This window comes from Symphalangus syndactylus, chromosome 2 (genome assembly GCF_028878055.3).
Source record: "Symphalangus syndactylus isolate Jambi chromosome 2, NHGRI_mSymSyn1-v2.1_pri, whole genome shotgun sequence".
Lineage (NCBI taxonomy): Eukaryota > Metazoa > Chordata > Mammalia > Primates > Hylobatidae > Symphalangus > Symphalangus syndactylus.
The window spans coordinates 99,738,639-99,751,269 of NC_072424.2; the positions used below are offsets into that span (position 1 = coordinate 99,738,639).

At 35.0% G+C, this 12,631-nt stretch overlaps 1 long non-coding RNA gene across 1 annotated transcript in view; it reads left to right on the forward strand.

The window, feature by feature from the left end:
• LOC134733019 (uncharacterized) overlaps nucleotides 1-12,631 on the forward strand; it is a 113,854-nt gene that overhangs the window by 57,667 nt on the left and 43,556 nt on the right. The window lies entirely within an intron of this gene.

The window sequence follows — 12,631 nt, forward strand, 5'->3', positions numbered from 1 at the left end:
AAACTCTTTTTAGCTTAATGTAGTCCCACTTGTCTAATTTGCTTTTGTTGCCTGCCACTTTCAGGCCTTATTTTAAAAATTCTTTCTCAGCTCAATGTTGTGAAGTGTTTCCCCTTTGTTATCATGTAATAGTTTAATAGCTTTGGGCTTTACATTTAAGCCTTTAATCCATTTCGAGTTAATTTTTGTATATGGTGAGAGGTAGAGATCTAGTCTTATTTTTCTGCATGTTATATCCAATTTCCCTAGCACTGTTTATTGAAACAACTATCTTTTCTCCAATTTGTGTTTTTGTACCTTTGTGAAAAATCAATTGGCTGTAGGTGCATGAATTTATTTCTAGGTTTTCTATTCTGTTCCTTTGGTCTATGCATCTATTTTTATGCAACTACCATGCTGTTTTGGTTACTATAGCTTTGTAAAATATTTTGAAATAAGATAGTGAGATGCCTCCAGATTTGTTCCTTTTGCTCAAGATTGCTTTGGCTATTGGGGGCCTTTTGGATTTCCATATGGATTTTAGAAGATTTTCTGTTTCTGTGAAGAATGTCATAGATATTTTGACAGGGATACATTCAATCTATAGATCACTTTGGGTAGCATAGACATTTTAACAATTTTTTTTTCAATTCATAAACAGTGTATCTTTCCATTTGTGTGTGTGTCCTCTTCAATTTCTTTCATCAGTGTTTTGTAGTTTTCAGGTGACAGATCTTTTATCTCCTGGTTAAGTTTATTCCTAGGTATCTTTTTTGTAGCTATTATAGATTTTTGATTTCTTTTTCAGATAGTTTACTATTAACATACAGAAATATTTGTAATTTTGTATGTTGATTATATATCCTGGAACTTTATTGAATCTGTTTATTAGTTTTAATAGTTATTTGGTATAGTCTTTAAGGTTTTCTGTATATAGTATCATGTCATCTGCAGACAACAATACCTTGACTTTCTCCTTTTCTATTTGGATGCCTTTTATTTTTCTCCTCTTGTTTAATTGCTCTGGCTAGGACTTCTAGTACTATGTTGAACAGAAGTGGTACAAGGGAGCACCCTTGTTTTCTTTCTGATTTTAGAGGAAGAACTTTTTAGCCTTTGCCTACTCATATGTTACCTGTGGATTTGTTATTTGTGGCCTTTATAGTGTTGAGGTACATACCTTCTATATTTAATTTGTTGAGAGTTTTTATCATGAAGGATTTTTGAATTTTCATAAATGCTTTGTGTGTATCTTTTGAAATAAAAATATGGTTTTAAGCTTTCTTTCTGTTAATGAGTTATATCACATTTATTGATTTTCATTATGTTGAACCATCCTTGCATGCCTTGGATTAATCACACTTAATCATAGTGAATAGACTTTTTTATTATTATACTTTAAGTTCTACGGTACATGTGCACAACGTGCAGGTTTGTTACATATGTATACATGTGCCATGTTGGTGTGCTGCACCCATTAATTCGTCATTTACATTAGGTATATCTCCTAATGCTATCCTTCCCCCCTCCCCCACCCCATGACAGACCCTGGTGTGTGATGTTCCCCTTCCTGTGTCCAAGTGTTCTCATTGTTCAATTCCCACCTATGAGTGAGAACATGCGGTGTTTGGTTTTTTGTCCTTGCGATAGTTTACTGAGAATGATGGTTTCCTGTTTCATCCATGTCCCTACAAAGGACATGAACTCATCATTTTTTATGGCTGCATAGTATTCCATGGTGTATATGTGCCACATTTTCTTAATCCAGTCTATCATTGTTGGACATTTGGGTTGGTTCCAAGTTTTGCTATTGTGAATAGTGCCGCAATAAACAAACGTGTGAATGTGTCTTTATAGCAGCATGATTTATAATCCTTTGGATATATACCCAGTAATGGGATGGCTGGGTCAAATGGTATTTCTAGTTCTAGATCCTTGAGGAATCATCACACTGACTTCCACAATGGTTGAACTAGTTTACAGTCCCACCAACAGTGTAAAAGTGTTCCTATTTCTCCACATCCTCTCCAGCACCTGTTGTTTCCTGACTTTTTAATGATTGCCATTCTAACTGGTGTGAGATGGTATCTCACTGTGGTTTTGATTTGCATTTCTCTGATGGCCAGTGATGAGCATTTTTTCATGTGTCTGTTGGCTGCATAACTGTCTTCTTTTGAGAAGTGTGAATAATCTTATTAATGTGCTGTTGAATTTGGTTTGCTAGTATTTCATTGTGAGTTTTTGCATCTATGTTCATTGGGGTATTGGTATGCAATTTTATTATTTGTGTGTATCCTGATCTGGTTTTTGTATTAGAGTAATGCTGTCTATAATTTATAAAGTGAATTTGGAAGTGTTCCTGCCTCTTTAATTTTCTGGAACAGATTGAGAAAAATTGGCAATAGTTCTTCTTCAAATTCATCTGTAAAGCCATCAGGTCCTAGGCTTTTCTCCAATGGAAGATTATTATTACTGATTCAGGTTCCTCACTCACAATTTGTTCAGATTTTCTATTTCTTTATAATTTAATTTTTTCTAGGTTATCAAATCTGTTGCTATATAGTTGTCTATAATAGTCCTATTTTTTGTATTTCTGTTGTGTCAGTTGTATGTCTCCTTTTACATTTCTGATTTTGAGTCTTTTTTCATTTTTTAAAATTTTTATAGATAATGGTTTGTTAGATTTGTTTTTCTTTCCAAGAAAGCAGCTTTTCACTCATTGATCTTTTGAATTGTTTTTGCAATCTCTATTTTATTTATTTCTTCTCTGGGCCTTGATATTTTATTTTCTCCTTACGTCAATCTTGGATTTAGTTTCTTCTTGTTTTTCACTTTCCTTGTCAGATTGTTTATTAGAAATCTTTCTTCTTTTGTGATGTAGGAGGATATTGCTATTCACTTCCCTCTCACAACTGTTTTTTGTTGTGTCCCTTAGGTTTTGCTATGATGTTTCTATTCTCATTTGACTCAAGAAATTTACCTTTTAATTTCTTCATTGACCCAATGGTTATTTGGGAGCATGTTGTTTAATTTCCATGTGTTTGTAAATTTTTGATTTGTTTTTTATTTCTAATTTTATACCTATGGTTAGAATATATACTTTATATGCTCTCTTTCTTAGATTTGTTAAGACTTGTTTTGTATCCTAACATGATCTATTCTGGAAAATGTCCTAAGTGCAGTTGAGAAGAATGTGATTCTGTAGCTGTAAAATAGAGTTTTCTGTAAATGACTGCTAGGTCTATTTGGTATATTGGAATTTCTTTATATGTAAATTGAAGTTTTTCTCTCGATCATTTAAAAATTCTGTTTTGACAGTTTAGGTGTAATGTGCCACACACACAAAAAGACATTTTGGGGTAGAATGGGGAAGCTTTGAGCTTCCTGAATCTGGATGTGTATATTTCTTCCAAGACTTGGAAAGTTTTCAGCTATTATTTTATTACATAGATTTTCTGTGACTTTCTCCATCTCTTCTCTCTCCAGCATTTCAATCATGTGAATATTTGCTTGCTTAATGATATCCCATATTCTCTTTTTTATTCTTTTTATTATTTTTACTTATTTCTTTTTTCCCTTTTTAATTCTTATTTCTTTTTATCCCTTCTGACTGGATTATTTCAAAAGATCTGTCTTCAAGTTCAGGAACTCTTTCTTTTGCTTGATATAGTTTGTTGTTGAAGTTCTCAATTGTATTTTTAAATTTATCCATTGAATTGCTTAGCTCCGAGATTTCAATTTGGCTCTCTTTTATGATATCTATTTCTTTGTTAAATTTCTAATCTAGATCATCAATTGTTTTCCTGATTACATTAGATTATTTGTCTGTGTTCTCTTATAGCTCACTGAATTTCCTTTAAGATCATCATTTTGAATTTCTTTTCTGGCATTTCATACATTTCGTTTCTTTTTGAGTCTGTTACTGGAGAATTACTGTGCCCCTTTGGGGGTGTCATATTTCTTCTTGCTTTTTCATGTTTCCTGTGTCCTTACATTGGTATCTGCACATGTAATGAAACAGTCACCTTTTTCAATTTTATAAAGCCACGTTTCATAGGGAGAGACGTTTTTCTGTAGATGGGTCCTAGGGTGTCAGTTGGGTATAGTATATTGGCTTTGGTTCTCAGTGGACTCAGAAGCAAGGTGTTTGTGCAGTTTCTTCAGTTGTAATTTTCATCAGTGATGTTTGCCATTGCTTCGGTGGCCTAGGCTATGAAGTTTGTGACAGCAGTGGTGCAGTTTTTCTGGGGATGGTGTCACTGGGCTGGCTATCAGACTGGGTGCATGTGGGAGTGGCAGGCTGGCTAGCTGTGCTACATGCTCTCCAGGAAGCAAGGCTACCACTATCCTGTCTGTAAGGTCATGTGCACATGGGCATAGCAGACCAGCAGGATGTGCAGTGGCTCTATAGCGGGGCAGGGCCACCTCCATACTGGCTATTGGGTTAAGCATGTGCCAGTACAGGTACAGTGGTCTGGCTGGCTGTGTGGCAGGCTCTCCAAGTGGTAGGACCACTGCTGTACTGGCTATTAGAGCCAGATGCAGGCATGCACAAGCGCAGCAGGCCAGCTGACTCAGTGTTAGCTTACTATCTGTGAAGTTTGGCTTGTTCTCAGGGTGATTAAATGCTTCATGGTTTCAAACACTGGGGTCTCAGCTGCTTTGCTGTGCCTATAGTCTAGGGAGCCAGGGTCATGGTAATGTAGCCACTCATGTGAATATGGTAGAATAATGGCAGGGCCTAAAGAATGGAGACAGGCAGTGGCTACTGACCCCCAGAGCAGGAAGAACTCTAGTAGTGGGTCTGGAGTCTAGGTGGTGCGGTGCTGTAGCAGCCTAGGACACAGGGGAGTAGTAAATAATGTAGGCTCCTACTTTGCAATGTAGTTGTGTGTTCTCTAGGCGACTCTCAAAACTGGATGTGGGGCTTGTAGGAGTATTCTGCAGCAAGGACTACAGGTGTTTGTAGTGGTAATGGGGACTGCTACAGGTCTCCAGCTATCTTTTTCCTCATAAGAAGTTCCTCCTGGGTCTGAGCCAATTCTGGTGGGGAAGACAATGTGGCAGAGGTAGGTGATTTGCTCACCTCTCTATGATGCTGTGCTGAGTTTCTGTGCTGCATAAGAATTTCACCACTACCTGGGTGCTCTCCAGCTTACTTCTTCAGTCAATCCACTTGGAATATAGTAGTTTATTTATTGTTTTGGTGCCTTTTTTTTTTGGAGGGACAAGCACCAAGTAATTCTAGTTGGCCATCTTGCTGATGTCACTCCTTCCTATTTACTTTCTTAACACCAGAGAGCAGAGTTTGTGATCAAATTTTAGCACTTTAAATTCCCTATGAGTAAGTACTTTTTATATCTTTGCATTGATAATGAAAATAGTTGAGCCAGTTGTAAATATTTCCTTTTGATGAGTGACAATACATTTTTTGCAAGATAAGTGACTCTAATTTAAAGAAAATTATCTGCTGGCCTCTTTCTATGTTGTTTCATTGACTAAAATCCTGTGACTAGATCAACAGTTTCAGATTTAATTAAAATATTAAAACTGCACTCATATGGGTGGCAAACAATGACATGGAAAGAGATTGAGTCTTTTGCCCAAAGTTACATGGCAGAAGTGGTATCATCATTTTTTTTTTATTGTTTCATTCTTTTTTTTTTTTTTATTATACTTTAGGTTTTAGGGTACATGTGCACAATGTGCAGGTTTGTTACATATGTATCCATGTGCCGTATTGATTTCCTGCACCCATTAACTCGTCATTTAGCATTAGGTATATCTCCTAATGCAGTCCCTCCCCGCTCCCCCAACCCCACAACGGTATCATCATTAATACAATTTATTATCACAGCAATAAGTGGGTTTGAATTTCCAAGGATAAGAAGCCAACCTCAAAACACAACAAAGAAGAATGATTGATGAAATAGATGAGAAGATGGCTTACCACCAAACAATTATGATTGGCATGACTTTTATAACTTGCTTCTTATACTTGATCTCAAAGCACTAAATAATGAAATTAAGAAAACATTTAAAATGTTCAGCTTATGAAATTTATTTGCTTTCCTAAGATGGCATGCCCATTCATGACACTTGGGTTCAATGCACATACTTAATGGTAAGAAATCTGCTTAGAAAAATAATAAAACAAGGAGCCATCAAAGCCCAAATCCACAGTCATTTTTAAGACATTGTTAAATGTTGCTTGCATCATTAAAAAATTTTCATGTGTCTATCATTGAATAATCATATATCTAATCTTAGGTAAAAATAACTGCATTTGCCAATAGCTTGCAGTTGAAATAAAAACAAAACTCTTCAGCCAGAGAAACCTTTAAAAATATTTCAATATTTGCCTATATCAATTTCCTGACATATATTAACTAATTTATGCCCTCGAGAGGTATTTTTTCAATGACATTGTGCAGGTCCTTGTTCTCAAGCAATTTATAGTTTAGAAAGGCAAATCAGCAATACTTATATATCAAGAAATTTTATTAGGTATTTCTGTTAAAAATATTGCCCCACTTGGTAAATATGTGAGAAAATTATATATGGTGGGTTTGTTTCAAGATGTATTTTTAAAATTTTTTTATTGAAGTAAAATATACATATAAACTTTGCCATCCTTACTATTTTTAAGTGTACAGTTCAGTGGAAACAAATACATTTATATTCTTTTCCCCCCATACATCCCTCCACCCACCAATCTTAATGAGATCCTTTTTTTTTTTTAGCTCCCATATATGAGTGAGAACGTGCAATGTTTGTCTGTCTGTCTTTGGATTATTCACATAAGAAAATGGCCTCCTGTTTCATCCTTTCTGCTGCAAATGACAGGATTTCATTCTTTTTTATGGCTAAATAATATTCCATTGTATATATATGACACACTTTCTTTATCCATCTATTCATCAATAGATACTTAGGTCGATTTCACATTTTGGCTGTTGTGAATAGTGCTAAAATAGACATGAGAGTGCAGATATTTTTTGACATACTGACTTCCTTTCTTTTGGATATACATCCAGTAGTGAAATTGCTGGGTCAAATGCAAGTTCTAAAAGCTTTTTGAGGAACCTCCATACTGTTCTTCATAGTGGCTATACTAACTTACATTCCCACCAACAGTGTATGGAGGTCCACCTTTCCCTGCATCTTCACTAGCATCAGTTATTGTTTGTCGTTTTGATACAAGCCATTTTAACTGAGGTGAGATTATACCACATTGTTATTTTGATTTGCATTCTCTGTTTATTAGTGATGCTGAACTTTTTTTATATATATATTTGTTAACCATTTGTATGTCTTCCTTTGAGAAATGTCTGTTCAGATCTTTTGCCATTTTGAAATTGTATTATTTATTTATTTTACTATTGAGTTGTTTGAGCTCCTCATATATTCTAATTACTAATCCCTTGTCAGATGGATAGTTTGCAAATATTTTCTCCCATTCTGTGGGTTGTCTATTCACTTTGTTGTTTCCTTTGCTATGAAGGAGCTTTTTATTTGGACATAGTCCTATTTTTCTATTTTTGCTTTAGTTGCCTATGATTGTGAAATTTTACACAAGAAATTTTTGCCCAGACCAATGTACTGGAGTGTTTCCCAATGTTTTATTCTTGTAAGTTTATAGTTTCAGGTCTTAGATTCAAGTCTTTAATACATTTTGATTTGATGTTTGTGTATGGTGAAAGGTAGGAGTCTAGTTGTATGCTTCTGCATACAGTTACTCAGTTTTCCTAGCATCCTTTATTTAAAAAACTGTCCTTTTCCCACTGGAAGTTTTCAGAGTCTTTATCGGTGATGAGTTGGTTGTACATGCATGAATCTGCTTTCTGTATTTCATTCCACTGGTCCATGTGTCTGTTTCTATGCTAGTACCATACTGTTTTGGTGACTATAGCTTTGTAATAAATTTTGAAGTAAGGTGGTGTGATACCACCAGCTTTGTTCTTTTGCTGAAGATTGCTTTAGCTATTCAGGGTCTTTTGTGGTTCTATAGAAATTTTAGGATTATTTTCTGTTTCTGTGAAGAATATCATTGGTATTTTGATAAGGATTGTTTTGAATCTGTAAATTGCTTTGGGTAGTATTGCCATTTTAACAGTATTAACTCTTCCAATCCATGAGCACGGAATATCTTTCCATTTTTTGTGTGTTTCATCTTCTATTTCTTTCATCAGAGTTTTGTAGTTTTCCTTTACAGATGTTTTATTTCTTTTGTTAGATTGATTCCTAGGTATTTTAATTTTTTGTAGTTACTGTAAATGGAATTGCTTTCTTGATTTCTTTTTCAGATTGTTCAGTGTTGATGCATATAAATTTACTGATTTTTGTATGTTGATTTTGTATCCTGCAACTTTACTGAATTTATTTATCAGTTTTAACAATTTTTTTGGTGGAGTATTTAGGTTTTTCCAAATATAAGATCATGTCATCTGTGAATACAGCTAATTTCTTCTTCCTTTCCAATTTGACTGCCTTTTCTTTTTTTTTTTTTTTTTTTTTTTTTGAGACAGGGTCTTGCTCTGTCATCCAGGCTGGACTGCAGTGGTGGGATCTCAGCTCACTGCAACCTCCACCTCCTGGATTCAAGTGATTCTCCCACCTCTGCTTCCCTACCTGCTGAGACTACAGGCACTCACCACCACACCTGGCTAATTTTCGTATTTTTTTGTTAGAGACAGGGTTTCATCATGTCAGCCAGGATGGTCCTGACCTCAAGTGTTTCGGCCTCCCAAAGTGCTGGGATTAAAAGTGTGAGCCACTGCACCCAGCCTGTATGCCTTTTATTTCTTTCTCTTGCTTAATTGCTCTGGCCCTTCCAGATTTTTAAGTTTATATGTAGGCACATCTATTTTTAAAATTATTTTATTATTTCATTCCTTTTAAATAATTTATTTTTTTAGAGATGGCATCTCACTCTGTTTCCCAGGCTGGAGTGCACTGGTGTGATCATATATCACTGCTGCCTCAAACTCCTGGGCTTAAAGAATTCTCCTGCCTTGGCCTCCTGAGTAAATAGGAAAACTGCTTGAACCTGGGAGGGGGAGGTTGCAGTGAGCCGAGATCGTGCCACTGCCCTCCCGCCTAGGTGACAGAGCAAGACTCCGTCTCAAAAAAAGAAAAAAAAAATAGCTGGGAGGGTTACGTCAAGGGATTATATTCTGGATTTAATCCCTCTCTGTTACCAAATGCTTGAAAATTTCCTGATAGTTTTTGGGGCCCTATCCTGCCCCCCTCATATCTGCCTATCTACCTACTCTGACAATAGTATCTGCCTCATAGGGCTGATAAGAGGATTAAATTAGTTAATATACCTAAAGGACCATCAATTGTGGCTGTCACATAGTAGTAAATTAATAAATATCATAATTGTTAATAGTAGTATTATTTCACCAAAGCAGCAGTTACTTTATTGAAGAAAATAAGTTTTAAAGTTTGTTATATAAAAATATTTTAATATTGCACAAGTGAAACCATGAACTCATTCATTTGTTTTATTTCACATTCAACCAGTTATTGATAATGGGAAAACATAATCTGAATGTAACATTTTCTTTTTATTTATTACATGACACACTAGCGTTTAGCTCATATTTTTTTTTTGACATTTTTTTACCCATGAGAGTTAGTTTCAACTCTTCATTCTTGCTTGCAGTTTCTCGAATCCAAGTTTGGTATTCTTCACTTTTCTTATGAACAGGGAGACTTTTCTGAACAGAACAGCACAATTTCATAGAAAATACATGCATGTTTGAATTGAACTTGATTTTTAATTTTTGCATAAAATTTTAATTTATGTGTAATGTATGTGTATCTTAGTGGACCAATGATTTAATTGCTCTGAGCCTGAATATCCTTAGGTCTAAATGGTAAACTATAAAGCATACCTTGCAGGATTATTGTGTTACCTATTATATATTTAAAATAATTTGCAAGTTGATGGCACATAATAGATAATCAATAATGGCATAAAGTTAGAAACAGCAGAAAAGAAGCAACATTTCCAACATATAATAAAAATTAGAAAAAAATAAGACTTTTCACCTTTAGTTTTGTAAAAAATTAAATATTTTAAAATTATGCAGTATGGCAGAAGGTTGGAAAAAACTGGAACCCTTACAAATTGTTGATGAAAAGATAAAGGGGTCCATTCTATAGAGAACAATTATGTAGTGTCTATCACTGTTTAAAAGACACATAGTCTTTGACCCAACAATTCCATATTTATTTAACTTAGGTAAGAGAAGAAAATAAGTGCAACATGCCAGAAATCCAGTAAAGCAGTTCAAGTATTAGAAAAGCATGAATCAAAACCAAGTGCAAGAAGAGGCACCTTGACATTGAACTAAAGGCCACCAGGTACTCACTGGGTCAATGACTCTTCTCATTTTTATGGAAGTATGAATCATCAGGTGAACTACTTAAAATGCACATTCTTGGATGAATTTCTGAAAAGCTGATGATTCTGGTCCTCAGAACATACTCGAAGTACCAAGGTTCAAGTACTTCCTGCTAAAGGAGTACTTAAACAAAAGACTAAAGAAATGGACACTTCAGTCTCCATGTCTACCCTCCATGCCAGTGGCCAATAGCACTCAAACTCAGAACACCTTTTCTGATGACCGCATACTGTGTCCAGAATCCAGCCCAACATAATGTCCCATTTTCCAAGCATAAATTGCTCAGATATACTTGCAATATGTTAAAATGCTAAGCCCCTTTCATATCATTTCATGTGGTGGTAGGGGTGGTAGTGGTGGGGTTTCAAACTTAGGCATGCACCAGAATCAGCTGGAAAGCTTGTTTAAATGAAGATTGCTGAGTCCAGTCTGGATGCTGGGTGGAGTTTTAGATTCAGTATATCTAAGATGAAGCTGAGAATTTGTGCTTTCATAAGTTTCCAAGTTATACAGATGCTGCTGGTCAGGGACCACAGTTTGAAAACCACTATCTTAATGCAATTGCTTCTGTGCAAGAAAACCAAAACCAAAACCAAAACAAAAAAGTTCATGCCAATACTAAGTGACAAAAACCAAAAAGCTCTAATAAATTCAAAGGAAATATTTTTCTTCTTTGAATAAATCAAACTGGAAAAGCAGGCCCTCTCAATCCTCCCAGAAGAAAAAGGAAACAGGATTGGAAAGGCAACTTCAAAGCAAAGGGCACTCCCTGGAAAATGCCCCACATCCAAGCTGAGAACAGTAGAGGTGTGCAAAAAGAAAAGTCTTAATCACTCTCTGAAGCAAGAGCAACACTGATTCATAAGATGTGTAAGCATCGCTCTTAAATGCGACACTAGATAAGAATTCATCTTGTGAACCATAGGGGGAGGGGAAATATCTGACACGTACCCATTTAGAAACATTTCATAACCATTCTTTTGATAAGTCTGTTGAGGTGAAGTATTCCAGGTTTAGTTGTAATCTTACATAAAACATGAAGAGGAGAAGAAGTATTCCATGCCATTCTTACTTTCCTCAAGCATTAAGACTGAAGAAATAATCAAAGAGAAGCAAATGTGGAAATGTAATTCTTTGGATGGAAATAGTGCCTTTAGGAATAAAATTAGGTTTACTTGACAAAGTTTATCCAGGGAAGAGTTTGGGGTAGTTAGTGAGCTTGTAAATTGCCACTGTTACTAAGTGACTTTCAGAATACTTATTGTGAACACAAGTAAGCTTGTGGATGGTTTTTCTTTCTATCCCTGATGTTAATTGAACTAAAAATAAACCAGACATTTATCCAGAATGATTTACCACATCAATTATAAATTATGTATTTACAAGATTTCCTCTCAGATTTTTAAATCTTGGATTTTTTAAAGATGAATGAACACCTTACTTTGAGAAAAAAGAAATTATTTACCTCTGGAAATTCATGGGCAAGTTAGCCAACAATGATAATGTTTATCCTAACAGGTGTAAAAGATTTCCGGGGGCATAAGTTTGCTCTTTAAAAAGGGAAAGGAATTACTAGATTTAGAATAACTTTCCCCAAAGCAGAACCTGGAATTCCCCCAACCCCTTTAAGTGTTTTAAGCCTAATAGTTTCTTTTTGTTGTTTTTAATTATTAAGTTACTATATAAAATTCAAGACAGTTGTACATATAAACAGCTAAAAATGAAATTTCCCCAAAGTCCATTAAGGGGGGTGATGTTCCTTCTAGAATTTGTATGTTGTCTATCATTTAATCTCTCTATATCTGTGTATGTGTGTGTGTGTGTGTGTATGTGTGCTTATCTGTGTAGTATATATTATATGCTGTTATTGCAAATAATTTGTACCTTGCTTTTTTCATGCAGCACTGTGGAGATTTTTCGATGTTTATTCTATATCAAGATGTGAAGATCTATATCATTCACTTTGATAGTGGTATGGGATTTCAGAATAGAAACGCTAGTTCAGTTTAATATTTGTCCCAGTGATAACTTTAAGCTGTTACCAGCTTTTCTGCTGCTTCAATCAATGCTGCAATCAATGTTCTTATAAACACAACTTGGTGTACATATACAACAGCTTCTTAGATGGCATTGCTGAATCAAAGACTACATATTTTCAAAATTTTGATTGATTATGCCAAATTATCCTCCAAAGAGTTTGTATCAATTTGTCATTCTACCAACTGTGAGAATTCTAT